Source organism: Panicum virgatum, chromosome 2N (assembly GCF_016808335.1).
Source record: "Panicum virgatum strain AP13 chromosome 2N, P.virgatum_v5, whole genome shotgun sequence".
NCBI classification, from domain to species: Eukaryota; Viridiplantae; Streptophyta; class Magnoliopsida; order Poales; family Poaceae; genus Panicum; species Panicum virgatum.
In genome coordinates, this window is record NC_053146.1 from 25,509,559 (window position 1) to 25,537,426 (window position 27,868).

At 44.9% G+C, this 27,868-nt stretch overlaps 1 long non-coding RNA gene and 1 other non-coding gene across 21 annotated transcripts; one reads left to right on the forward strand and one right to left on the reverse strand.

Moving 5' to 3' along the window:
• Positions 1 to 9,501: 9,501 nt before the first annotated feature.
• On the forward strand, positions 9,502 to 9,608 carry LOC120663128. The gene has a single exon (XR_005670351.1). It is a non-coding gene; the product is annotated as a small nucleolar RNA R71 (small nucleolar RNA).
• Positions 9,609 to 11,891: 2,283 nt separating this feature from the next.
• LOC120660118 lies at positions 11,892 to 25,804 on the reverse strand. Of its 20 annotated transcripts, XR_005669371.1 has the most exons (12): positions 24,794 to 25,514; positions 24,402 to 24,594; positions 24,224 to 24,277; positions 23,550 to 24,112; positions 23,364 to 23,411; positions 23,211 to 23,283; positions 22,893 to 23,121; positions 21,082 to 22,596; positions 20,586 to 20,660; positions 19,533 to 20,469; positions 18,773 to 18,950; positions 13,620 to 14,480 (listed from the first exon to the last, which is right to left on the reverse strand). It is a non-coding gene; the product is annotated as an uncharacterized LOC120660118 (long non-coding RNA). The 20 variants fall into 20 exon arrangements; XR_005669357.1 differs by lacking the exon at positions 23,211 to 23,283 and adding an exon at positions 11,892 to 13,560 and having other exon boundaries at positions 13,923 to 14,480; positions 23,364 to 24,112; positions 24,794 to 25,516; XR_005669360.1 differs by lacking the exon at positions 23,211 to 23,283 and adding an exon at positions 25,558 to 25,804 and having other exon boundaries at positions 23,364 to 24,112; positions 24,794 to 24,874.
• Between the last annotated feature and the right edge of the window lie 2,064 nt (positions 25,805 to 27,868).

The following is a 27,868-nucleotide window of genomic DNA, read 5'->3' on the forward strand; positions in this document are numbered from 1 at the left end:
TTGAACATTCTGTCACTATCCATAAGCATAGTGACATTTCATTGGCATAAAAATCATGATTTGTGACTACTAGCAAAATCCTAAGCAAGGATGTTCCAAAAACTCCTCTTAAGCCAATCGTCAGTACTATCTTCCTCTGCTATCCATAAATCTTAAAATAACTCTCCTCGAGATCTGCAAACATTCAACACTGAAGGATGTTTTTATCTCGACTCTGTGAGAACTTGACCACTTTGCTTCATCGTCATTGATTATCCTTTTACCTTTTCTTTCTGGACCTGAAAATCGTGCATGGCGTGCTTGTACAATCTAGTTGTAGTGCCGTGCAAGAATCGAGTTCGGATGTCTTCTTGAATGCGCCGTCTTCATTAAGAGGTGGTAGACAAGCGATCTTGTTGAAGATGCTGGGATGATCAAGCTACCTATGCCATTGCTGTTGGAGCGAGAGGGCAAACAACACTTGAAGTCGCACAAGTTACCGATCGAATAAAATCATGGGAGATACCGTGCTTCTTATACCTTGCTTCTTAAACTTTCTCTAAGATCTCACTCTTTATCTGCAAAGGATCATATCGTCAACATCAATCTTCTCTAGTGTGACTTTGTCCTGCTGGATTTGATGGTTGGTCTGCTCCTCTTCCCTTAAGAGTCTTCCGTTCTGAATCTCGGGACGAGATTCTTTTAAGGGGGTAGGGTTGTAACACCCCAAGTGTTAATCACCTGTAGTTAAGGTTAATCATGTGTTTGGTATCGTCTTTAACACTAACTGTGCATGCATAAAATATTTATAATTACATTTTTGCTAGCTTGTTAACACATGAAGTGATGACTATTTTTCAAATCCAACGAACCATGTTTTAAAAATAATTTTTAAATTCTTGCTCAAATAAAATTTTGCCTAAAAACAAACTTGTAGAGTTTGGAGTGGTGAAAAACTTTCGTGATTATGGTATTTTTTAAGTTTCAGCACAAAATTTGAAGAAAACTTTTAATTTTGCTTTGAATAGGACATTAATGCTTTGGTTTTAACATTTCAAATTTTAAACCACGATCTAATCTTCAAATGAATTTGTGCCTGAAACGAAAGTCGTAGTATTTGAAGTTTTGAACAACTTTCGTATTCAAAAGTTTTTCGTTTGACCTCGGGAGCAAGGAGAAAAACTGAATTTATAACTGAACTTTAAATTTTGATCTAATCACGGTTTCGCCACTGTCTCTATTCTCAGTATCCTTCCTATCTCGCCGACGCCGTGACGGCGCTGTACGCCGACGCCGTGACGGCGCTGTACGCCGGCGTCGACACCCGGCCGCTCCACGCGTCGCGCCCCCGACCAAACCGGCCTCGCGCGGCCACGGGTTTGCCGAAACCCCTCCTCTCTGGCCGCTTCCGTGCGCGACACGCACCCCGCCGCTGCTTTGCTCGACACGCCGCGGACGCCGTCGCCGTTTCGACGTCGGGGCAGTCACGCCGCACCGTTTAAACCGTCACCGCTTAAGCCATCGTCCGTCGAAGCCAACTTTGATTTTTCCGCTCCCGAAGCATCCACGCACGCACAGACAAGCTGAGCAGAGCCGTGCCCAAATTCGCCATGACACGCGTGCGCGGCCACGGTCGCGCGGCCGGGCCTGCCCTCACCGCCGCACGCCGCCTTGCGCCACCCGTGCATCCTGCGCCATCGCCGTCAAGGCCGCCGCGGTCGCGAGCTGAGCTTGCCTGCGAAACCGCCGCCCGCCATGGACAGCTCACCGTGGAGCCTTCCCCTCCGGCCCTCTTCCTCCCAAATCGAGCCCGCAACGAGCTTCCTCACACCCCACCGGTGCTCCTCGGCCCGAGCCCGCCCCGAATCGGCCACTAGAACCTCGCCGCCGAGGCTTGCCATCGCCGCCGCCTGCTGCTCGCCATGACGGATCCCCTTCCCAGCCATCCCAACCCACACCGAGCACGTCCACAGGTTGCTCTCGTCGCCCTCGTGCTTTTCCCCCTCTTTCCCCTCGCCGCCGGTGAGCATCATCGCCGAAATCGAGCTCCCCGTGTGCTTCTCTGTTCCAAATCGCGACCAGGGACCTCGGGAAACAATTGACACAAGTCCAGGGGGTTTTCTGCGAAGTCTATGACTCATATGAATAGTGCTACGAAGGGTTCTTTTGTTATACATTGGCTGGAACTTTGAAAAATCGTAGTAAATCGTAGAAAAATCAGAAAAATGCAAACTAAAATTTGTTGGATTCCTTGTTCTAAGATCTACAACTTTCCTTAAAGTTTGATCTTCAGTTTCTAAATAGTTTTTGCTCTAGTTTAAATGTTAGTTTAAGTGGTTGCAAGCTTTGAAAATGTTTAGTAAATAGTAGAAAAATGGTAAAAAGGTAAAACCAGTTGGGTTAGCGTTGTTTTAACATGTATAACTTTGGAAAAATATTTTTGCATGCTTCATCAATAGCTCATCATGCTGGTAACTTTTGGTTGTTAGATCATGTCCTCAAGTTAAGTTTTTGCATTTGTGTAGTTCCTAGCTATATCTTTCACTTTCCAAATGTATTGCTAAGCCATTCTTTTCTGCGTGTTTCAATCCAGCAAGTTATGTCATTTCTGGATGAAATATATTAACTCTTGTTTGACGAGACATGTTTGGCAAATTCTTATTGGTGAGTGCTTGCAGTGATTTGAGTTAAGTTAACTTGTATGTCATGTTGGGGTTAAATTTAATTACCTCCTGTTATCAATAAATGCTGGAAAATCATGGTTGCTTGTTAATTCCAACAATTTAAGTTAGTCCTGTATAAGTTATGTTAACCTCGTGAGAACTAGTTCATGGGTTGCTTCTATTTATTTTACTTTTATGCCTTGTTGGTTAAATAAATTGTTCTTTCTTGCTTTATATCCTTGCTTAGGTTTTTATAAGCAAGCTAGCAATGCTTTTTAGTAGGAAACACTTCAGGCTAAAATACTTGAATAAACTCTCGTGTTGCAGCACCAACTCTGTTGCCTTTTGAGTTTGTTTGTTGTGTTTACTCGATAAATGATTGCCTAGTCCTGTCTTTCCTTTAATTGCATTGCATTTGCATCGTTGCATATCATCTAGGTACGCTAAATGTGCGACACGTGGAACCGGAGGGCGATGTTAAAGCCGAGCCAGAAGATGGTGCACGGGTGGACTAATCCAGAAGACGGAAGGTCCGACTGGAGTGCATGCTTGGACTGGGATGATGTCAAGCCAGTGCAAGACTACCAGCTAACTAATTGACTTTGTGTCAAACCCAGGCAAGCCCCGGAGCATAAGCCCTATATTGAGTATGCAATGTTTATTTAAGTATTTGTGCATTTACATTTTTAGGAGTTGTATGGAACCCTAGTATGCATGTTTCTCCCTAGGTACCTATGAGTCTATACTAGTATACAGGTGTCGTTAGTATTGCCATGCTTAACTAGGATCCGGTAGAAGTCGAGTGATTGCTGTCACTCGCGAGCTATAGGTTTTTGTTACTTATGGAAAAGTGGCTTGAGAATGAATCTGTGAGGAAAGAAAAATGGAGACCGGGCGGAGAGGAATTGGATCTGGATATGAAAGGAATGGAAAGTAAGCCTCCGCCTGTGTCGATTGAGGACCGTACCGTTGTTGGCCGTGCTGACCAAGTTTGAATAGTACTAACCACATGCCGGAAGTAGGAGGTAGTCGAAACCAGTAAGCTAATTACCTGATTTGCAATGATACTTTGAATCACGACCCGCTACTCTGGGAGTGGAATGATGGCGGGTGTTGGAGTGTATGTCGCCTCCGGGTTCTCTGGGAGTTCGCCATGAGGGGCCCTTCACCCGGGTTTTGGCAGGCATGATTCAGACGTTGGGGTAATGATGGGAACGGTTGACATATGTGGTCCAGCGTGGCTGCACGTGTCGTGTGAGTTATGTCCACCTTGCAAGGTTAAATCAGATCGATTCGCCGTCTCTCTCGGTTAAGAGAACCTTGGTCACTTCGTCACATCGTAGTAAAGGATGAAATGAGAATGAGTTGAAGACGTTTGAATGGTTTTAATAGAGGTTTAATGTGATCAACCATGCTTGCTTTAGATGTCAAGCAAATTTAGTTGGTACTTGATAAACTTAAATTGAGCTAAAACATTGAAAGTAAGGATCCAGTATTAGTAGCTTTTCAGCAAAACAAACTCCAGAGCCAAAAAGCTTTGCATGTCTAGATAGTGGGCTAAGTATACCCGTGTCGGGTAAGTCTTGCTGAGTATTAGTATACTCAGGGTTTGTTGTCACCCTGTTTTCAGGTAACTACTGCTGGTTGGAGCTAACCAGGATTCACATTGGTGGGCTCGATGTGACATCCTCACATCATCATAGTTATCGTGGTTTTCAAACTAAACTTCTATTTAAATTCCGCTACTTTTTGAACTCTGATATTTTAGATAAACTCATTTTGTTAAGCTCTATTTTGTATTTTAAATTTGAGAAACTTCTGTTTGCATGTAATCATCTGTGCTCTCCTTCGGGTGAGACTTCCATTGTTTTCGATCCTTAACCCAACAGGATGCCAGATTACACCGTTTTAAGTGCGTGTTTACTTGATTAACGCTTAAGATGAAAGTTAGCGCACTTAAGCCGGTTTAATTTAGGTAGTTCTGTCACAAATATCATTATGGCTCTGAATGGGATATGTAAACCAACAGGGAAACCTTTTATTATATTTTAATATTACTCCGAGAATTTCCCTTACTGAGGTAGACAGTGTTAATTCCAATGTAGGCCATCTCGAATCCCACAAGAACTTAGACTTAGAAATCATGTTAATGCTCCCACACAAACAGATTAATTGTGTCTATTATGTGCCAACTAGCTATGGTACTAGATGAGTAAAAAGTTGTAAACGGGGCACATGCAAAACTCAAACAGAGCAACTATTCATCATTTCCAAGAGGAGAGTTTGCACGGATTTTCATACATTTATTCTAAGCATGGCAATTCTCTTCTTTTTTAACTGAACTGAACGAGTGGGTATGACGACTTACCTGGATACTGACGATCTCTCCCCCCAAGCTTCAACGAAGCTTAGGGCTACTGGTCTAGATGTGGCGGGGGGTAGTACGCACCATGGTGCCAATCATAGGACATGGAGGATATCGTCCCCCAACTCTCTTGTGTGAAACTAGTGTTGTGATCGAGGCTGTGTCCCAACTCCTCCTGTCGTAACTCTAAGGCACCTAATCTGGCAGTGAGGCCTGACAACTCCCGTGTGAGCGGGTTGTCGTACTCGAAGCATGCTGACGCAAATGGGCCAACCTGCGGGCCATGGGAGGTCCCCATACCCGAAGGATAGTAAAACCCCTGGTCGTGCCCATACCCTGTGCTACCCTCAGGCTGGTACGAGGGATGGCCACCCTGGTTGTAAAACCTGTAGGCCTCCTTGAAGCTCATGTGAGTGGTGTCTGGGTGAGGCTGTGCTGAGGCATCTGGCAAGGGTGCAGCATGTGATGGTCCGGCTTCCTGAGAGGCAAGGGCCTGCCGTGGAGCTCTTGGCTGGCGAGAAGTTCCTGCCAGGCGGGATGTGCCTGCCTAACGGGAAAATCCTGCCTGCCGTGATGTGCCACCCTCAGCCAACTATGCGTCAGGCCGAATTCTGCCACGTGTCAAAGGACCAGCTGTGCTGTGGCGTGCTGGCTCCTTCTTTTCCATCTCGAGGGTCAAACGTTTCATGGAGTAGAGCGAGAGCTTCGGGCATGGCAGCTCGAACTCCCTCTCATACCCCGGATAGCACATGAAAACTGAGTTCCCGGGACCTTCACGCATCATGTGCGCGTGAACAAAGTGGTCCAGACCAATGAAGGTTCAGTACTCATCCGTCGCGGGCAGATATGTGACTTGTGCATTCTCCAAAACACCGACATATCGCGCAATGCGAGTGACCAGTGAGGTTATGTCAATGGGAGATTTGCACGTGATCATTTTCTGCCAATGTGCGACCATGCCCACGACAGGTGAGTAGCGAATCTTCTTTGCCATAGCATAAAGGCACTTGAGCTCCGATATGCTACATAGCCTGAGGTCTGCTCGGGAAAATACTACCATAGCTAGGTACATGGCTAGAACTCTCAAAGTTGGATTATGGATGGAGACTATGTTGTTTTTACTACTTACTAGTTCATTTGAGATTTCGTTCCACCAAGCACTACGGTCATATTCAAGATCATCTATTAATGCATTAGCTTCTAATAGGTATTTCTTACTGGAGCCTAGTGCATTAGTAAAGTCTCTGGGTAGCATTTCAAAGAACTCGTTGAAGAAGCGGAAGTGGATTTTAGTTTCTTTTCCAAAGGTTTCGACATGAAGTGTTGATAAGAATTCCATGGTGAGAAGGTGCGAACCTGGTTCGGTGATGTCGGCGAAGCGTGACCATCCCACGGCTGTGAACGCGCGGTTCATGTCCTGGCGGATTCCCATCATCATGAGGAATTCTGTATCAAACCGCTTGGCGTGGCCGTACGACTGCTTCTTCAATAGCTCAAGGGCATCCCGCTCATAATCAGTCCGGACGACGATCTGATTGACCGACGTTAGAACTTTGATTTTGAGACGGGGCCTCGGGACTGCTGGAGAGGCAGGGGCTCCCTCCTCTTCTTCCTGGGATAGTGACGGTCGGTGGACAGAGTCCACCAACATGTCATCCCAGGAGCCTGATGACGCTCGCAAACTCCAGGATCGGGATCGGGATGACGAGCCTAACTTCTTCACCTTGCCTTTGATATTCCCCCATAGTGACATGACTCCTGTAAAAGATTAGTACAGAGAATATGTAGGGAAAAATATTCGAAGGGGTCAGTGGTTAGTCGTTCTTGTGGGGATCAGTCCACCACAATCGTTCTTCGTTCAGAGCTTGATTATTCAACAAGACATATTTTTGTGATTTTCATTTTTTTGGAGAGGGATACTACAAATTTTTATTGGATTAGTATTGAGCTAATCTCATCACTATTACTATTTTTGTGGGGCTAGCATCCAGGTTGCTTGGCTTAATTAACTTCTAAGAGCTTCATTAAGCAAGAAATCTCAGAGAGAGGAAGAGAGAAAGTGTGCTCGGGACAATGACCTGCGTACTCAGAGCGGTGGTGCAACGAACGACGACAGCATCGTGGCCTTTTATAGAGGGGCGCAAGGGCCAGGCCGGCCGGCCTGCATGGCGCCGGGCAGCACCTCCCGCGGCCCTCCTTGCTCCACGTCGAAGTCTAGCTCGTAGGCTTGCAGGTGATCATGCTCCGGTGGGCGACGACATGACGGGAGTGGTGGAGAGGCAACGGGCGGCCGTGATTAGGCCGGCCGGCCTGCACCCCCTCTGCACAATGATCATGGCCACTTTGCTTTGCTCCCTGGACACTCAAAGTCTCGGATTCCTGCTACCTCCTGGCCAAATGAGAGCATGTGGGCCCGGCTAGCCTAAACTCTGCTGTTTTTTTATATATGCAATGTAACAATATTTGATACAAAACAAAAATTTAAATTTTGGTTTAGGAATGTAAACATGCCATGATTTTGAAAAGAAAGATTATGCAAGAAAAATTTAAACTATCCTATATGCAAATGCAAGAATGGATACATACCATGGTTCTCATGGCGATAGCTTGGGTTTTGAGTCTGGAGCGGGACTCTCCATACCTCGGGTTCTGTTGTCGTCACCGGATGGAGTTCCGGACGAAGATACTTTTCTCCGCCATTCCTTCTTGGTGGCAGGTTTTGTTTTGATCGCTTTTGCCTCCGATTCCTCGAATTCTCTGAGAATGATTCGTCGTCTTGTGTTCCTGTAGTTATGCACTCTGATTTCCCTGTCGATTCTTAGTCGTTCCAAGAGTTCGGCATGGATATTGATTGTGGGTGTTGATGGCTTCTCCTGCTCTTTCTCGGATTTCTTTCAGTTGAATGCTTTGACCTGGGAACATTGTTCGACCTTCGGTCGTTAGGCAAACCTCTCTGTCTGCCCATTGATGTTGAGTTGAATTTCTCCGGCCCCGACATCAATGTGTGCATTTGCAGTACTCAAGAATGGCCTTCCCAGAATGAGAGGCGTCTTGGCATCAACTTCCATGTTGAGGACGACGAAATCAACGGGAATAAAGAAGTTCCGGATTTTAACCGGAACGTTCACTGCAATTCCCGTAGGATAACGAACTGTTTGGTCTGCTAGCTGCAAGCACATAGCAGTAGGGGCAAGCTCATGATAATTTAGTTTATCGTAAACTACCTTGGGCATGACGCTGACGCTTGCTCTCAGATCACACAGAGTGTGTGAGAAATATTGACTCCCGATTGAACATGTGATTGTGGGGCATCATGGATCTTTCTTCTTCTCTAGGAGAGAATCGAGTATAGCTGTGCTACACTCCTCTATGAGTTGCACGACCTCGGTGGTGGGCAGGCTTCTCTTGTTACTAAGTATATCTTTGATATACTTGGCGTAGGTTGGGACCTGCATAGCGTCAAGAAGCGGTATATTGACATACAAATTCCGTATTACCTCGACGAACTTGCCGAATTGCTTGTCGGCAACCGGCTTCCTTAACCGTTCCAGAAACAGTAAGGCAGTAGTGTCATGAAACTCCCGTGAAGTTCTAGGGGGTTCCACGGTTTCCTCCTAGGAAGCAGTTGTATTGGACTCTTCTGCCTCCTCCTGGTCTTCGTCTGTAGCAGAGGTATTGCTGGAGAGTACGGCTTTCCGCCGAGATCCTACATCTTTAGGGTATGGTGGTTCTTGCGTGGACTTACCTTTCCGCGTAGTCACCGCACTAACATTTTCTTTCGGAGGAATTTCCAGTTGCCCAGGAAGTTTTCCCGAATTATTGTTAGGACAAGATGAAGCTAGTTGAGCAACCTGAGTTTCTATCATTTTATTGAAGCTCAACTGATTTTTAATAACTGAGTTTATACCCTCTAGTTGTCCGGCCAAAGACTCCAAAATTTTGTCATTAGCAAGGAATTTCTTACTAATATTGTCATTAATTTGTTTCTGACCATAAACTAGGTCCTTTAAAGTGGGCAGAAAATTGTTATTAAAATTCATACCTTGTTGCTGACTGAAGGGGAGGTTGGGTTTGGAATTCCACCCCTGCTGAGGACGGATGCCAGAGTTGTTGGAGTTGTTCGCTCCAACGAAGTGAGCTTCCTCCTGAGTGATTGGGCAAGAGTTGCCCATGTGTCCAGTTTCTCCACAAATCTTGCATGTCAAGTGAGAATCCATGACTTGATTAGCCTCCTAGTGTGGAGACTTCAATCTCTTCATGAGAAGGTCCATCTTGGCAGCAAGCATATCGATGCTTTCGATATGATGAATTCCCTTGCGAGGTTGTTGCTGCCTTTCACCTTTCCAACTTTGGTTGGAAGCAATCTTCTCTACCAGCGCTTTTGCTATAGCGACGCTGAGCGAAAGGAAGGAACCACCTGATGCTACATCGATGTGGTTCTGAGCTGGTGTGTTCAGGCCATTGAAGAAACTCTGAATAATCAGCCATTCCTCCATGCTGTGGTGGGGGCATGCTGCGATGTATTCCTGGAATCTCTCCCAAGCTTCCGGAATGGCTTCATTCGGGAGCTGCTGAAAGCCAAAGATCTTGCCTCGGAGGGCATTGGTTTTGCCCACCGGGAAATACTTCGTCAGGAATGCATTGGAGCAAGCTTCCCATGTGATGAAGTCTGCTTTGTTGGTGTAAAACCACGTCTTCGCCTTGCCTAGCAAGAAGAATGGGAACAGTCGAAGACGAACATTATCCATCGTGGTACCTCTGGGGTTGATGGTGCTGCTCACTTCCAAGAAGTTTTGAAGGTGAGCGTTGGCATCCTCTGATGCCTTGCCACAGAATGAACTCGTTTGAACCATGTTCACTAGTCCCGACTTGAGGTCAAAGCCATCATTGTCTTGGTCATTGTTCAGTCCAGTAGGAATATGGCTGCTGGACGAGGCCGAGTACTGCCTGAGAGTCTTGGCCATGGGTGGTGCTGAGACTGACAAACGAGGATTCCAAGTGGGTTTTTTTTGGTGGGACGACACGGCGTTTCACAATTCGCCCAATTCTCTGAGCATTCGGATCGAAGTTGGATGGTAGATCAAAACCGGTCATACACTGCTCTGCATCGAATAAACGAGAGAGAGAGAGAGCAATGGTAAGCCCGCTAAAACTAACGGTGATAAAGCAGTAAGGTTTTCCACTCAATTATATGATAACTTTAGCCAATTGCTTCCCCGGCAACAGCGTTAGAAATGCTTTGTTGGTATCTCTTATGCTCAATCTGAATAAGTATTCTGCAAGTGCACAGAAGTCACCGGTGTAGCACTTCACCTTGAGTATTCTAGAGTATCGTGAAATCCTCAGGGAAGCACTATGGTAAAGTGTATCGTAAATTGTAGTGACAACCCTTACTAAAGTTATCAACCGACTAATTCAGCAGGGGTAAACCGGATAACTGATGAAATAGAAGACCAAGCTATGACCGTGTGACACACAAGAGATTCTATACCTTAGAGTGGTAGCAGCTGGGAGGACAACGAGCGAGAAAGGACTCCTGAAACACTTCTAAACTACTGAGCAAGCCTCACTATAACTAATCTAAGTTTCTAACTTGATGTCGGAACCAGGAGCTTACTTCAGCGACCTAAGCAAAGGGCGCAGACAGGGGTGAGAAGGGGCCCAACATACTTTTGGCAATCCTACTGCTATGAAAACACCCAAATGTGGTGGACTACGAGGGACGGACAAAGCTGTCACCACTTGCCGCCTACCACTGCGGTACCATGGGGTGGAACACAATTTCTAGCTAGCACTGAGTCAGACACAATGTCTGCTCTTGGTACTAGGATTTCTCTTGAGGCCTTCAAGAGAAATCCCTCTCAACCTAGTGAACTAACTTGAGTTACACTAGTATGGGCGAGAAAACCCGTAAGACTAACTCCGACAAATAAGAAAGGAGACTTAAACTGAACTAGAGGTAAAACTTACTCCAACAGACAAGTACTAGTACTTGGGAAGATAAATGCTTGCGGAACGTAAAGCTGACTCAAGTAAATAAAGAAGATAACTTATATTAAAATAGTCAAAGGAAAAGATACAAGAGCTTTACCGAGCTCCGATGACGACTCCGGATCCCCGAGACAAGCTCGACTCGACTCTAACTCCCAACTACTAACCTACTCTAGACTTGAGAAGTGAGAATTGCTCCTTTGAGTGTGTGTTTACAAGTGAGGGGGAGAGTGGTATTTATAGGCTTCCAAGGTCGGTAGAAGGCCGGTAATTCAGGTAGCGCCCGATGCACGCAACTGTAGAGGAAGTGCTTAACTTCCACGCGAAGCCGGGAGCCGAGAGGCTGCAAGGTGGGGCCGGGCGGCCCAACCTAGGCCGGCCGGCCTAGGATTGTGCCACCTAGCCACCGACCTTCTGTGGATGGCCTCTGATCCTCCCTGGACGTCGGTTCTTCGGGTATTTTCCTCAAATGCTGGAATCTTAGGATGGGCGGCCCAGGGAAGGCCGGGCAGCCTGCCTCCGGAGCCTCTCAGCCCTCCGTTTCGCCGACGTTGCAAATCAACACTCCACATTACCTATGGGATGGGTGGTTTCCCCATTTGACGATCTTGGCACTGACATGTGGGTCTTTGAGTTGAAACTTGTGCCTTCCGGGTCCACCGACAGGATAAGAAATGTTTGCCTTATTCTGGAACCTTATGAATGTCACATTGCTCTAGTGAAAGTATTGGACCCATGTATGTGGAGGTGTCAGGCCAGTCGGCACGAAATGTGCCGGGGGGCCGGGATTTTCTCTGATTTCGACCATCTTTGGACAGTGGAATCCTGCAAGCACAACTCATCCAAAACTTGTGGAACTTATTAGAATCAAATAAAATATGCAAGAAACATGGTGCAAAACTCAATTTATTCCCGAGAAGTTGACGGTCTAAACGTGAGATAATGGCCATCAACAGTTGTGAGGCAACAGCAAGTCTTTCCAATATGGCAGCTTCCACCATGCAAATTTCGGGTTATAAATTATTGACTCTTCTTTGTCTCCACGCTTTCTTTTCTTTCCTCCATCCTTGCCTAGCCTGACATCTATCACCTCCTCTGTAGTCAATTTACGTGGTGCGCTTTGGTTTTCACGTTTTCCATCAAAAACCAAGCTTCTCCGCCAAGGATGATCCATTGGAAGGTAACGACGGTGGCCAAAGTAACCAACCTTATTCCTTAGTGCCTGTGACAATGGATTTTTGTTGCAAAGAGTACATGCATAATAACCTTTTGTAGTTTGCCCTGACATGGTGCTTAGAGCTGGAAAGTCATGTATGCACCAAAGCACAGCTGCATGAAGATTGAACTTTGTACCACTGGCTGCATCATATGTACTAACACCACTCCACAATTCAAACAATTCTTCTATTAGAGGCTCCAAGAACAAATCAAAATCCTTTCCCGGGACCTGGGATCAGCAAGGACATGAAGCAATTTGATGGGTTCACACATTCCCATGGTGGCTGGTTCAAGGGTGTCACAAGGACAGTCCACATGCTATAAGTCGTGCTAAAGTTTCCAAATAGATTGACACCATCTATAGCCACAGCAAGTCTCAAATTCCTTGCATCCCTTGCAAATGATGGATACTTGAAGTCAAAGTGTTTCCATGCCTCCCCATCCGATGGATGGCTCAGTTCATTATCAACTGGTGTCCATTTTTCTTTTGCCACTAGGTGTCGTCAGCCATTTTGCTAGACCCAAACATCCTCTTCAACCTTGGTATAAGTGGAAAATGCCTCAAAACCTTATGAGGAACACACTTGCCATCCTTGTCCTCCCATCTAGATTCTTTGCATTTTGGGCACACATCCATTTTGGCATAGCGCTTCCGGAACAGCACACAATTATTCTTGCATACAAGGATCTTGTCATATCCAATGCCCAATTCACGGGGATATTTCTTTGCCTCATCATATGATTCAGGCAATTTGCTCTGAGGGAATGCCGAGGAAAGCAGCTTCAATAATGTATTAAATCCCGTATTGCAGATTTGATATCGGGACTTGATACGGAGCAACCTCATGAGAAATGAGAATCTTGTGTGCTTGGATCGTGGCCAAAGTGAGCACTTCAAATCATCAAGCACTCTAGTAAACTTTGGCAGCTGCCCATCCTCCTCTGCTGTTGTGTACAATTCTGCTATCAACTCAAAATTTGGCATCCCATCATTGTCATCGTTGTCTTGCTCATTGCTATCTGGCTCATCATCCACTGCAATCCCATCATCCTGGACAACTCCATCCACCTTCTCTGAATATTCAACAATAGCATCATCTAAGGATTTCCCATGATGAGTACACCGCGTGTATGTGGCTGACATTCCATGAATAAGGATGTGGTCATTGACTTCTTACTGTGGCCTTTCAATTTGGTTAAGACATTGACGACACGGGCAACTTATTGGGATGTGTTCCACAAACCTTTCCTTAACAAATTCCATGAACTCATTCACACCGTTGGTGTAAGCTGGTGTGAATTTTTTCCCATGGATCCAACTTCTATCCATCTTTTATATGTAGTCTACAATACAGATTTGAGATAAGTCATAATCAGATAAAGAGTAGTGATAGATAAGGATATTAAATCACAAAATTTCAGAAAATTAACTATTAAATTTCTTTAGCAGTAAAGAAATAAATACTGAAAATTCAACAAGCAGACTGATACAAAAGTTCATTGGAGTTGACACACTACTATGTTTAACAAAAATTCAGGAAAATATCTACTGAAAATGAAAGAATAACATTGAAAATTCTAAAAGCCAGGATGTTGCTGCTACTGCATAAATTGGAGTTGTCATCTTGTAGAATCATTGATACACAGCACCATTGATGATAAATGAAGCACCTTGGCCACCAAAAAAAAGGAGGAACAAACCTCACCAAGAAAGGATGCAGCAATGGAGAGAGAGGGGAAGCTCTGCACTGTGCCTAGGAAGCCTCTGCCATCGATCCCTTCGCCGTGGGGAGCAGCCAAGTGGGCCAACACCATGGGGAGCCAGATCCAGGAGCGGTCGCCGCCGCACTGGGGTGCTCCGCATCTGCCTTGGATGCCTTCGCCGTGGGGAGGAGTGACCGAGGTCAAAGAGGCCCGCCGCCGCCGCTGCCGCCGCCAACGGGTTGGTCCGCCAGCGCCAACGTGGGGCAGATAGCCCGACAGCACTTGTTGGATTCAGCACTTGTTGCAGAATTTTTGTTTTCCTTGCTTTACCACCTGTACAGTCCACAGGTGCAACCTTGCTAGCCTTTGCCACCTGGGCAATCCACGGATGCAGCGAGAAACAAATATGACGAATATACAGACATGACGAATATACAGAACATCACAGGAGGGTGATGTGGACGGCGGTATGTTTTGTGACGATATAAGGCGGTCATCTATGACGTTTTCAGAAAATTCGTCACAAATTCGTGGTGCCTGCGCTCCGTTAGTGCCAAACCCTGACGAACAATAAAGTTTCGTCATAGATATGCATTGTTAAATGACAAAATTTTCAAATGTCATGGGGAGAACGTCATAGATAAGCACATTTCTAGTAGTGAACAATGCAATCCAACAGTCATTTTTTAACTTTTTCATCAGTAAAAAATGTGGTTAGAACTATGCTAAAAATGCAACTTAGTAGTTATTTTTCATTACTTTTTCATTAGGCAATAGCATAGTTACATCGAAGCCAAACAATGTAACTCAGTAGGCAATTTTCTCATCTTTTTTTTGCACAATAGGTTCTCTAATCCATTGTCAAGTTTTTTGTGTGGTTAGCAGAAGGACTTTGTGTTTTGTATATGTGTTTTTTCAGTGCTCTTTTTTTTGTTGCTGTAATATGGATTGGTCTGTAGATGCAGCAACATCAAAATCACCACTAGAGATGGCTCAAGTTGTACATGTTTAATTTCAGTGAATTGTTGTTTACATGTTTTTGAGAGTGTTCCATCTATATGAGCCATTAATTTCTACTTTATGTTTCTTGTGCTTATTGTATTGTTAGTCTAGAAAAGGTTTTTGATGGGGAGAGGTTGGTAGTTGACATCAGATTTTTTATGATAGTGCTGATGAAATAAAGCATAGATTACATTGATGTTGTCATTGCTGTCTGAATATAGTTTATTGAATTTATCGCGACTCACACTATACATTGTTTTAGTTCCGTTGATTAACAAATCATTGGTAATAAGCTATGCATCTGCTTTTACTGAATTTTTTTATGACTATATACTTATCCTCTGATATTTCATTGAATAATTATTTTTGCCTGCTCATTTGCTTTAAGTTGCTCCTGAGTTCACTGTAATATGCCTACAACTCCTAGTAAGAATGCTTTTTGTTGCAGAAGTATAAGTATCATCAAAACATATAGTTGAGGAAAATATTTTGTTCATTCATCATGGGAGTTATCTATGCTAAAGTAGTAAAATGTTCTGATCATTCATCATGGGAGTGATGCATAAATAGCAAAATGGTATGTTCACTTTGAGGAATTGGTGGAATTCAAATCCCTTCAGACCTTGCTCGACACAGTCCTTAGTATGATGCCGATCTCTTAGGATGGACCGAGCAAGACTTAAAAGCAAAGAGCACAGTGCTAAAGCCAACAGGCATTAAGGAAAATAGTGCTATAAGAGCTAAAGTAAAGCACAGTGCGAAGGAATGCATTTTCTTTTTAGAAGGGCAGAGAGTAAGGGTGGAATGATTCTTAGAAAAAGGGTAGGGTTAGGGTATTGGTCCAACTCTGAGGTTTGGTAGGTTTCCTAGAATAAGCTAACTTTTAGTAAGATCATTCTCGTCCTAATGACCCAACTTCTCTAAGTGAAGTTCTGATGCCTGTCCAGGTTGCTCATCAATGAATGAAGAAGCAAGGATTGTACTAATTGCTGCATTGGAGCATCATTTTGCTCACCTTTTGATCTAACATTATGCTAATAGTCCACTAAAATGCTTGTTTGTAGATAATATACTGCATTACCAAACTGATTGCAGAAAGTAACGAGGTGAACATGATGAAATATTATAGAGTTATTTGTTAGGTGTTGGATGGATCATATTGTATTCTGCAATTATAGCTTGGGACTTTAGCATTTGTCTGGTAATCGTTAAGCAATTTTACATATCATGGTTTGGCATTTTGCAATTGAGCCATGGAGGTGAACATGATGAAATATTACTAGAGATATTTGTCAGGACTTCCTCTCCTGGAACTGAACAGCATTACCCTAGTTCCCCTTAGCAGCCTTTTAAATCTCATAAGCTTGTTTGTGCAGTTTTTTTGGATCCTTAGTATTCTGCAAGTTCGGCGATCATGTAGGTTAATTTGTTTTCTGATTCAGTTCACAAGCTTGATAGTAGCAGATTTGTTTTGCAACTTATCATTACTGAAATGTCATTTTTCATGTTGTGTATGGTTTGTAAAATTTAGTTGAAAATGCATTTGTCCTTGCTCTAAATTTCTCACAATTTCTTAGAACTTTGCTTATATGGTTCCAAAAAGTTGATTATTATGCCTAGGAAATTCACGATTATTAGTTATGCAAAGTAATACTTTTAGTTGAGCAATTTGTTGGCTATGAATGAAACAAGAAAATGTATATGTCTCTAGGCAATTTTTTATAACATTTTTATTTTTCGAATGCCTCTGTTGATAATTAGGATGCACCAAGTAGTTCTTTAGCTTATTCAACTTACTTATGTGCAACATGCTAACTGATGTAGTTCTTTTTTTTTCTCATTCTATGGCAGGTCATGAAAGGAGCTCATAAGTTATACAGAGTATGAAGTACATAAATGAGCAACACCAGAGAGTCATGAAAGTTCAATTTTTGCCTTGATGTAGTTTTTTATTCAAGAAATAAGGGAGAGGCAAATCTATTTGTAGCCAAATTGCTATGCTTATGACATTTGGCAGTTCTGTATAATGTGTGTACATTTAATCATATGTATTCTAAAGAAATTTATATATTCTGTTCACCCAATATTTTCTATTTGGGAATCAACCATGGCCATGTTTTTAAGATGCAGTGAAGTTCTTTCTAAAAAAGGAAAGAGGACAAAAGAGGACGGACATCGGGTACTTTTGTTGCTAGAAAATGATAGGCCGTACGGGCAGCGTAATTTATGGCTGTCATTACGTTAGCCAGTCCCCCAATTCAATCCACCCCAATTAAATCCACTGCGGGGATCATTTAGTTTTTGGCAACGTTTGCGATACTAATTAGAAATATTAAATATGGACTAATTATAAAATTAATTACAAGGATGGACGGGAAATCGAGAGACGGATCTATTAAGCCTAATTAATCCATCATTAGAGGTTGTTTACTATAGCACAACATTGTCTAATCATTGCATAATTAGATTCATTAGATTCATCTCGCGATTTCACTCGAAGGTTATGGAATGAGTTTTGATAGCTATCCACATTTAATACTCCTAATTAGTGGTCAAACGTTCGAACTGTCGAGTAGGCCTCAACTGCACATCTGAACCTCACCCTGTCAGCCTCCTATTTTGACTAGTAAGGTGTCTGTGCTAACGCCACGGATAAATTGCAGACTCACAAAATAATAGTAAGCATGCATGTGCTAACGCTACAGATCATATTAAGTCCGAAATTAATGCTATGGTAAAAAACAAAAAGGATGATCTCTCCTCTATGGTAAAAACAACAAAAAGAATGCCCTCTCAATGTTCATAGGCACGTCCTCCTGGTCCTTCCTCCCCTTAAACTTGCATATTGAATGGATAATTAAGTCTTGTCGAAATTGTCTGCTTAAGTCACCAGGCTCTCTTATCCTCTCCCCTTTGATCACCTCAGTGTAGATTTCTTTTGTTCAGAATTGTTGTTTCAGACATATGACCAAGGTTTTTAAGGCATCGCCTAGGCGTCCGAGCGGAAAAAAAAAAGCTGGGTGTCGCCATCGCCTTACCATTCCTCGCCTTGGCCGGCGTTCCAGTGCCGCCCCACCGGGGGACGGAGCTGCGCCGCCGCCTCCTGTCCTTCCTCCTCCCCTCCTCCTCCTCCTCCGGTCTTGCATCGGGCGGAGGCAGCGGCTGGCGGCGAAGGAGGCAGAGGCAGGCAGCGGAGGAGGCAGGGGTGGACGGCGACGAAGGAGGCGGAGGCGGAGGAGGGTAGCAGCTGAGGAGGAGGAGGCGGGCAGGCAGCGGCGGCGACGCGGTCGGAGGAGGAGAGGCAGAAGCGGCGGGATCTGAGGAGAAGCAGAGTCGGCGGGATGGGGGATGGGCGGCCGGTAGGGTTAGGGACGTTGGCGATAAGGTGGAGCGCGTGAGGGGGTGGGGGATGGGTTCAATTGGGTTGGGCCAACTTAATGGGCCTATTTTTCACCTCTAGGCCCAGCGATCTTCTTTTTTTTCTTTTCTTTTACAGGTAAATGTATGTGTTTTAGAGGTAAATGAATGTGTTTTACGAATAAATAAAGCGTCGCCTCGCCTCGCAGCCTTATCGCCTAGGCGTCCGAGCGGTGGCGCATCGCCTCGCCTCGCCTTACCGCTTTAAAAACCTTGCATATGACAAATGAGATTATGAATTTTAAGATTCCATTCTTTTCTCACCCCATCCCTTAATATTAAAATCAATGAAAAAATATTAGATTTAACTGATAAGGGCTGAGCAAAGCTTAATCTCCTTGCATTACTTTTGTCTGTACCTTCTTGTATGTGCGCGCATAAAGTAAACAGAGGTGCAGGTCCTACAGTGTAGGATGCTATAGGTATTCAGTACCTGGTACATCTCCTTCAGTTTGAAAGATATGGAATCCAGGCTTGGGCTCAAGTCTTTAAGCTGAGCTTCCAACAACGCCACCATCTCCATTGCCTTTTTCATGTCACATTTATCACTGAGTTGTTCATCTGCTTGAGTCACTTTATGTTTCTCAGGATCAATACCATCCTTTTGGATCCTGAAAAGGCAAAAATTAGTACAGAGAACATACAAGTCACAAGTTATAGAAAACAATAGCATTTGTACATACTGCATGGTTTCAGTTACTACTAAACACAAGAATTTTTTCAAGTAAGTTGGAAGGCAGAAGTTACTGCATAGCACGCATTATTTTTTCATACACTAAAATTGAACCTCATTAAAGAAAAGTACAGAGATGTACATTACAATTCCATGCTACAAGCTAATAAGCAATGTAGAATTTCTTGAGCAGACCTAACCGAAGCTAATAAATTATTGTTGTAGTTCAAACCAACTTGAGGGCTCTGTACCAAATAATTCAACTTCACAGGATACCAACACCACGTCCATTTTTTACACAACAATAGACTCCGTGTTCTTAGGAGATAATTCAACAAGGACTTCCCCAACTTCTAGGAGATCAATCTAATCAACACAAAACAGCCACAAATTATCAATTCAATCACTGCTAAACAGCCACAAGTCGCCAATTCAATCACCACAAAACAGCCACAAACCGGAAGCCTGAATTCATGCATTCAATATCTGAAACAGAGACGGTTAGATTTCGAATGATTACTCTCAGAAACGGAAATGCTAGTCCAACTCCCCCAGTTGATTACCAACGCAAATCCAAATCGAATTGCAGGACCACCAAAGGAAATTAGCACACTACAACCAGCCTGAAATCATGCAATCAGTAAAAGGAAATTACCACACTACAATGTTGCCTCAAATCATGCAATCAGTATCTAAATAAAGCATATATGGTCGGATTCAGAGGGACTAATCTCAGAAAAGGAAACGTGAGACTATCATTGATCCATCTTCCCTATAAAATACTCCCTCCGTCTCAAAATACAAGTCATTCTAAAAATTTTAGGACAGATTTACTAGAAGGTAAAATGACCATGTTTACCCCTATTTGTTACCCATATTTGGTAGTAATTGATTCTTACATGCACATGCACTTTCTTAATAGGGTAAATTGACTTGTTTTTTGGAACAAATTTTGAATCCCAGAATGACTTGTTTTCTTGTTTTTTGGGACGGAGGGAGTAGATGCTTTACCCATTCAATTGATGCCTCAGCCAAACTAAAATGTATTCGAAATTGAGCTTGCCTTCCAAAAATTTACAGCATCCCCTCCTAGATCGAGAATGTCGTGGCTAAAGGAATTACCCGAGTTTCCAAAATTTACAGCTCCTTCCAAAAATATTGGAACCAGAGTTGCATTGAGCTTCATTGATTTATAGGGATAAAGGAATTCCCTGACTAAAGAAGACATGGGCTAAACATTTCATTTAACAGCATGACGGTGGTGGCGAGGCAGCGCTAGCACGGCTCAGGCGGCAGCCGGGCCTGCAGCTGCAGCACAGCAGGGCCCCGACGCACACGGCGCCCCCATGCAGGCAGCACTCGCGGCATGAGTGACGGCGGCCAAAGCACCGAGCCGAGGTGCATCAGGACGGCGCTCGTGGCACACGCACAGCGCCCGGGCCAAAGCACCTTGAAATCTGAATGAAAAAAGCATGGAGGTAGAATCGAAATTCAGATGATATGCTACTATAAGAACTCCAATTCCTCATAGCTAAACAAATCAATGGAAAAATGCTGAAAAGAATAGACTCACAGTGAGGAAAATGAATCGCTTGAGGCCAAATGAGTACGGCAAATAAGGAACCCAGCAGGCCAGCACCCAAAATCCCTGCAAGAGAGCACCAAATAAATGGTGATTCAGTGATTACCAATGCACTCCTCAGGCATATCTGATTTCTTTCAGTGTCTTTCCATTTCAATTATTATAATGCACTCCTTGGACATATCTAGTTTTTACTGAGTACTCCATGGCTACCAGCTAACTATTACATCCACGGTTTCCTTCATACAATTATTATAATGCACTCCTTGGGCATATCTAGCCACAAGAATTTTTCGGCTGCATCTTTGAATATTTGAATATATAAGCTTGGCTGCATCATTTCAAGAAAATCACCATATATAACCAGCTATAAGTCAATGCTTATTTTACCACAACAATACTTCAATTGTGGATCATATCAATTGAACGAAAAAGCAGTGCATCAATCGAATGGAAAAGCATCAGATGCATAGGGAGGGTTCCAAACCTTACATCTCCTTGGTGCCATTGGCTCGCATCTTTCGGGGCTTGGCGTCCGTCTACCTCCTCCCGTATCATCACTGGCGTGCACCCTGTCCGGCTTCGCGCCTCGTCCGCTGTGGCCTCACCTCACCCAGCGGCGGCCACGCGCGGCCTCACCATGCAGCGGTGCCACACCCGGCGCGGCCTCGCCTTGCTGGGCAGCAGCCCCGCGCTGCCTCGTTGGACGGCAGCGGCAGCCCATAACAATAAGGAAGGGCGGCCGTCAAGCTCCGCATGGAGGCCGCTGACCTACAAGCAACCAGCTCCTTGTGGCGACCATCAGCCCGGCGCGCCACCTCTCCGCCGGCGGCTCCGCCTGGAACGCCGCCTCGCCGCCCGCCGGTGGCTCCGCCTGGCGCCACCTACTCCGCCCCGCGTGCCGCCTCGCGCAAATATGAGGAATCCGGGGCCCGGCACTTACGGAGGCGACGTGGAGGGCGCTGGGGCCCCCGCGGCGGCGAAGCAGTCCCAGCAGGGCTGCGCATTCCTCTGGCCCGTGGAGCTCCGGCGACAGATGGAGGCGCGGCGGGGGTGGTTGGCTCCGCGGGGCGACGTGTGTGGCGGACTCAGCACAGTGGAGGGCGGCGTGCGGTCGACGCGATAGGGTAGACCGAGGTTTGGAGGGAGGTTTGCTTTTTTTTCCTCTTGATTGATTTTCGTTTAACCGCACCGGGTGGGATTCGAACCCTGGCGGAATGGCGTTTGCGTGACCTGAGTCGGGCGGGGCGGGGGGTCTTGGCGGCGGCGGGGGGCTTCAATGCGGGGCAGGCTTGAACGCGTTGAAGTCTGGATGTACTCGCCGTCAGATCACATTGATGGCTGGTAGGGGCCGCGGTGAGCCGTAGATCTTTACAAATATGAATCGCTGGGTACAAATTTCCGAGTGCATGAGTCCGTAGCTCCTCAATGGGGGCAGTTCTGCGTGTGGCCGTAGCTAAATTTTAATTGGTGCTTTAGAGGATGGATGGATTTAGGATTTACTAGTAAGTTGGCCTGTGCTAACGCTACGGGTAAAAAAAACAACACATATAATATTTATGTGTAATAATGATATACACTAAATAAAACAAAATGGTACATTTGAGCAACAAGGCCAATGCAATTTTATGTTTCTGAACTTCTGAAACTCAACTAAAATGTTTATAATTGGACAATTATTCAAGAAGCAACCAATACACTGAACCATTGACAAATTGATTAGCCATTTCCTTAAGTAATTTTAAATTCTTTTAGATACAAATGGCAGAGACCATTGCATTATGGAAGTTCAGAAGGAAACAATACATCAATTTACTTCAAGCAAAAGGAAACAATACATCATTGTACTTCAAGCAAACACCATTGCATTATGGAAGTTCTTAATGCCATACTAAAGTTTATTGTCCCACCATTCATGTTAGCATCAGTATTTAATTGTAGAGCACACAATCATAACGGGATAAACCTTTCCTCATCCAACCTGCTAATAGAAGATAGAACCCTGTGAGTGCAGAAAAACCTATCATTAACTTCCCATTGGAATAAAGTAGCATGGTATAGTGTGCATTTCAGACAATTCAGAAATTTCAAACTAAGACGAGCAATGCTATTTTTCTCATGGCTTATACAATCAATTTGAACCATATGTGAAATGCCAAGCAAATTTCCATAGTAGCATAGAGCAGAATAATATTGTTTAACAAAGTAAGTACTATGCTCTGGCAATTAAACACAATGGAATGCAAGTGAAATGCCAAGCTAGAAATCTAGAGAAGAGGAGGAAATGGAAATGCTTACATCGATATCACTTGTGGACAGATAGAGCCATTTTCTCAAAGATCCAAAGACTTCCACGTGCCATGCAAAACTGGGAATGATCACCAAATAGTTCAAAGCTATCTGTTCTCCAGCACAGCAGTGAGGTCATATATGTTTGAAAACATCAGATACTCTTGCACAACAGCTACCCGTAAAGATTGCTCTTCAGAAGAATGTGAGATAAAATTGCAGAAGCCAAGAATCTCTGCTGCAAATAGTTAATATCTATCAGTACTATCAACATCAATTAAATTCAAAATATATGTGCTTCATACATAAGGACATATCAGCACTCACCTTGAGGATTATTTATGTGCACTCGCATATACCTCAAAACTGTTGTTCTGTGCAAAAATCCTTTCCTAGTAGGCTATGTTTTAATCGTATAAACTCCTAAGTCTAGAAACTTAAGACACAGAAGAAACAGTCCAGTAATAGATAGAAATTAACCTGGGTAGCTCTCCTGTGCCCAGTTCCATCCCAGCAATTGTAATTGAGCTTCATTTGAAATGTGACATAAAATGGGTAATTCTATAGAAAGAAAAAAATATAAAAGAAAATGTGATTTCAGTAGGTTGATCAAAGGTGAATAGTGCTACCACAATGTGGCAATACTATTGATCAATTTGTGCTTACACAACCACTGCTTCTTCAGTCGTTGTCGTTCTACTTGTTCCTCTGCCTCCCTCTGTCAGAGAGTCTCTCAAGGATCACTGGTAGCAAACAGCTTGTGGAGGTCAAATGAAGCATCGAAATGAAAGATCAATCAACACTCGTAAGTGCTACTCATGAAGTAACAGACATACCTGACTCGTAGGAAACATGGCCTCCAACTCAGGCAATTGCACGAATGTGTTCATCTATTAACACATCGATGCGCCCGGGTGCGCATGATATCCACTCTCGTTGCACGGCTCGTTGTATATGCAACGACTGCATGCTCAGGAAGGAGTGCGACGGCCTTCCGCAAGGCCATCTTGACGTAGTGTCTGAACCAAATGCAAGGGTGGAGGCAAATGCACAGACCTGGAGCTCGAGCATCGATGTTGAGGACCTTCAGGCCGCCTACTGCCCTGGGCCGAGCTTGAGTTGCAATGCTTAGTTAGCTTTCATTGTGCCAGAGCTTGAGTTCCAATGCTTAGTTTCGAGAAAAGTCGAGAACATTTGGGTAATAACTAAACATGTCAAGAGAATCAACGCTGAAAAGAAAAGTAGTAAATATGAATGGTGCTATAGCATAACACAAGGAAAAATAACGTACTCAGGTACATAGTATACCAATCAGAGTTTCGAAATGAGGATATGCATACCTTGTCATTTTTCCTTGCTTCTAACTCAAAGATGTTATTTTTCCATACATGTCTCTGTGGCAATAGAAAATCAATGGACCTGTTAAAAGCTACCTCCAAAATGGTAGTATGCGCTGCATTTATGAACCCCCTCGATGGCAATGAATGATTTCAAGAGGCAATGGAAATACAAATATACCTGTTCGGCACTAATGCTGCTGCAGCGCTGCGGCTGCACGTTTGGTCTTTGATTTGTAACCGTAGGTGCTTAGGTTTACAGCCAAATGGCTTAGCAGCTGCAATCGGCCAAAATAGCTGAAACGAACCCATCTTTACAAACTGGACTACATGAGGTAGAAGGTAATAGTCCATATACTGTACCGCGATGCAATCTGCAAGAACTTGATTTTAGAACATAATAGTACTCGTAGATATTTCAACAAACGTAAACTGCACACATGATTACTCAAATTTATCTTCTAATTAATTGAGTCCATATCTAAATCCTTCCATTATAAATTTTATAGAACACGGCAATTAGCAAAGAATGAGAAATCAATCATTCTTGGGTTGAATCATGGGTACACGTACCGTAAATGTCGGGGATGGGATGATGGCTGCCGCATTCCCTCGCTGGATGGTCGTCCTGCTTGCGCCGGCCACAGCTCTGCTCTGCCGAGCAATGAACAGATGAGGAAGCTAGAAGAGAAGAGAGACGGGATAAAAAGAAAAACGCCCCAAACTTGATCAAATCAAAAGGATTCGCTCCCAAACTTTGCACTGGTGATCTCTATGGAGTTGGTAAGCTATCCCGAAAGCGTCATGGCTCAATTTGAACTCAAACTCCAGGAATTTCAGATCATGTGCAAGAATGCAGTTTTTCTCCCCAAAACAAAATTGGTTCGATTCTTCGTGCTCGTGTTGATTCAATCAAATTCACTCATGGAGTAGCATCAACACATGTCTTTGCACGAATCAAACCAACCAAAAGCTCCCCAAATGCTCGGATTTAAGAAATGGAGCCAAGAACGATTGGCCGCACGCCGGGCATGCGGCGCGCCGGGCACGCCGCACGCCCACGCCGCCAACCACACGGCGCATGCCGCCCGCCCACGCCGGGGGCACGGCGGTCGCGCCGCACTGCACGCCGCGGGGCACGCACGCGCAGGGCGTCCGCGGGCAAGCCCGTCGCGGGGCATGCACGCACAGGGCGCACGCCACACACCGCCCGCGCCGCGCATGCCAGCCGCGGGTCACGCACGCGCAGGGCGCGCGCTACACGGCCGGACGCGCAGGGCGGCAGCGCCAGCCCGAGGTCCGCGATGCGGCGGCGTTGGAGTAGATCCACTCTGTACCGAAGTCGGAGAAGGCCGCGCCGGCGTGGATCCAACCGGCAAGCACGGCGCCGGTGCGGAGGCGGCGCCTAGGGTTAGGGTCGGGAGGAGCTCGAGGGAGGCATCACGAGCATGGATGGCGTGGGCCCCACCCCTTTCCCTCGGCGGATCTGGAGGGGGAGGAGGGAAGGAGGTGGCCGGAGCGAAGGAGGGCGAGGGGCGCGGCGGCGGAGAGGAGCGAGAGCGAGAGTGGGGGGAAGGAGGGAGGGAGGGAGGGAGAGAGAGAGAGAGAGAGAGGGAGGGAGGGAGGGAGGGAGGGGGCGGACGTGAGAGGGAGAGAGAGAGCGCGCGTGGGAGAAGAACAGAGACAACAGCGAAGGCCGTTTTTTTTGGTGAAAAATGGGTGCGGGAGACGGGGTTCGAACGAGCGGCGTGGGCTGGGCAGGAGCGGAGGTGGGGGCAGGCGCGATGGGGTCTCCGCGTGTTGCGTTACGTTGAAGCCGGCGGATGAGGGCCGTTGGATCACGTTGTAGTATTGTTTGGAGTACTTGGAGCCATTGATTTTTACAGAGTTGAGAATCGGTGTACACTTTGGTTGGTGCACTGGGTGCTGAGCATCTCAGCGGGGGCACGGGACGGGGTGGATGTAGCTTTGTTTGCATCATTCCTTCGGGGGGTTGATTAATTGGTGTTTTAGGGGATGGATTCTTTGCCTCTTTTTCACGATAGATCTTGTATGAACGCTAGAAAAGAGAGAAGCCCCTGTCAAGCTACACCAACAGAGGTCCACACTGTATCAGGTTTCGTACACGCTCCTATTTTCCTTCTATTTATAATGTCTTGAGCATCTTCATCATGGTCAACTTGGCCATTGAATTCAGTTCTCCAAAATTCTTTCTTCTACCAGCTCTGTACCTCAAGCCACCCTAGAACTATGAAGTTACAGTTTCTTCCTCCTTTCCTGTTGACGGTGGCACACATGATTGATATTGGTAGTCTTGCATTACTCATTCGGGTGTGCCTAATGATCCGAAATTTCCTCTGTCAACTCTGAGTTGCAAAATCATTCACAAGGTAATCTCAACCAAAGTAAATGTTTGCTCCATCTCCTCCACCCCTGTTTTCCTAAACTGGCCATTGTTCTAACAATCAATTCCGTGGGCCTTTTTACAGGATGAGGAAAATGGTCGTCTTTTGAAGATGTTGGGGATGTCCACCGCCGGCCGTTTGCTGTTGGATTCAGTTGTTCCTATCAATGTTAATACTCCTCGATATAAATTATTAGTGCCGTATTATCTCCTGGAGGATCACTACACCAGTTAGAAACCTGATGTTAGTGTTCACACGTGCCGAACAATTAATACTCTTAGGACTTCAAAATTACTTCATCTTAAGGACATCCTATTTCACTGTATTGTAAACTATGCTAAGGAACTACCGCTTAGCTAAATACTTGACGCTAATGTTGCTCTTCTTTGCAACCGAATTTCATAATTGTGCTGCCGCTTGTTAATGTGATGCCTTTGATATAATAGTTCAAAATTAGATACAAATTGTCCTACAAGGAATGATACAAAGTTTACAGGTCCGCGCGCCCTATTGTCGACTCTGTCGCGCTTTGTTTCCCCTTAATGAACGTCTTCTACTCATTTGCTGTAACTAACTATTGCACCTCATCCGTAAACAGAAAAACATAACCCCCCTAATCCACCTCTACATCAAAAAAACTATACAATTTCTCCCATGTTCGCACGCAATAGCGCGCGTCTGGCACTAGTGATTGAAAGTATCTTGGCACGACATCTGCAATTTTTCCTTGTACTAGAGTAATAACTGACGTACACACAACACGATCACACGACAGGTGCTCCTAGGTCTATTGGTTTTTTTTTTGAACGAACCAGCACGAGATTGTGCCTATTTCATTGATATAGAAGGAAAGAGCAAGGAGTACAACCGGAACCTGCAAAAAAATTACAGTCTTGCAATTACAGATGCCAAATCTTTAGCTCCTACAGTTATCCAAATGGCAGCCTTCACTTTAATTTTCTCCATGAGCATGGTTGCCGAAGTTTCTTCTCAATTGAAGACTCTAGCATTTCGCTCCTTCCATACTTCCCATATAATCAGCACGGCAAGGCTCCGCACTACCTTCTTCGGTACCCTAGGCATGGTACCGATGTTTAACCACCAAGTGAGCGCATTATTGCTCGGTCTCCAAACGTTTGGATTTAGTTCTGGGTAGGCAACCCAATCTGCAGGAAGTTACTAGATCTTTCTGTTGTATCTGCATTTCGATAGCAGGTGGTGTGCTAACTCCCTAACACCACTG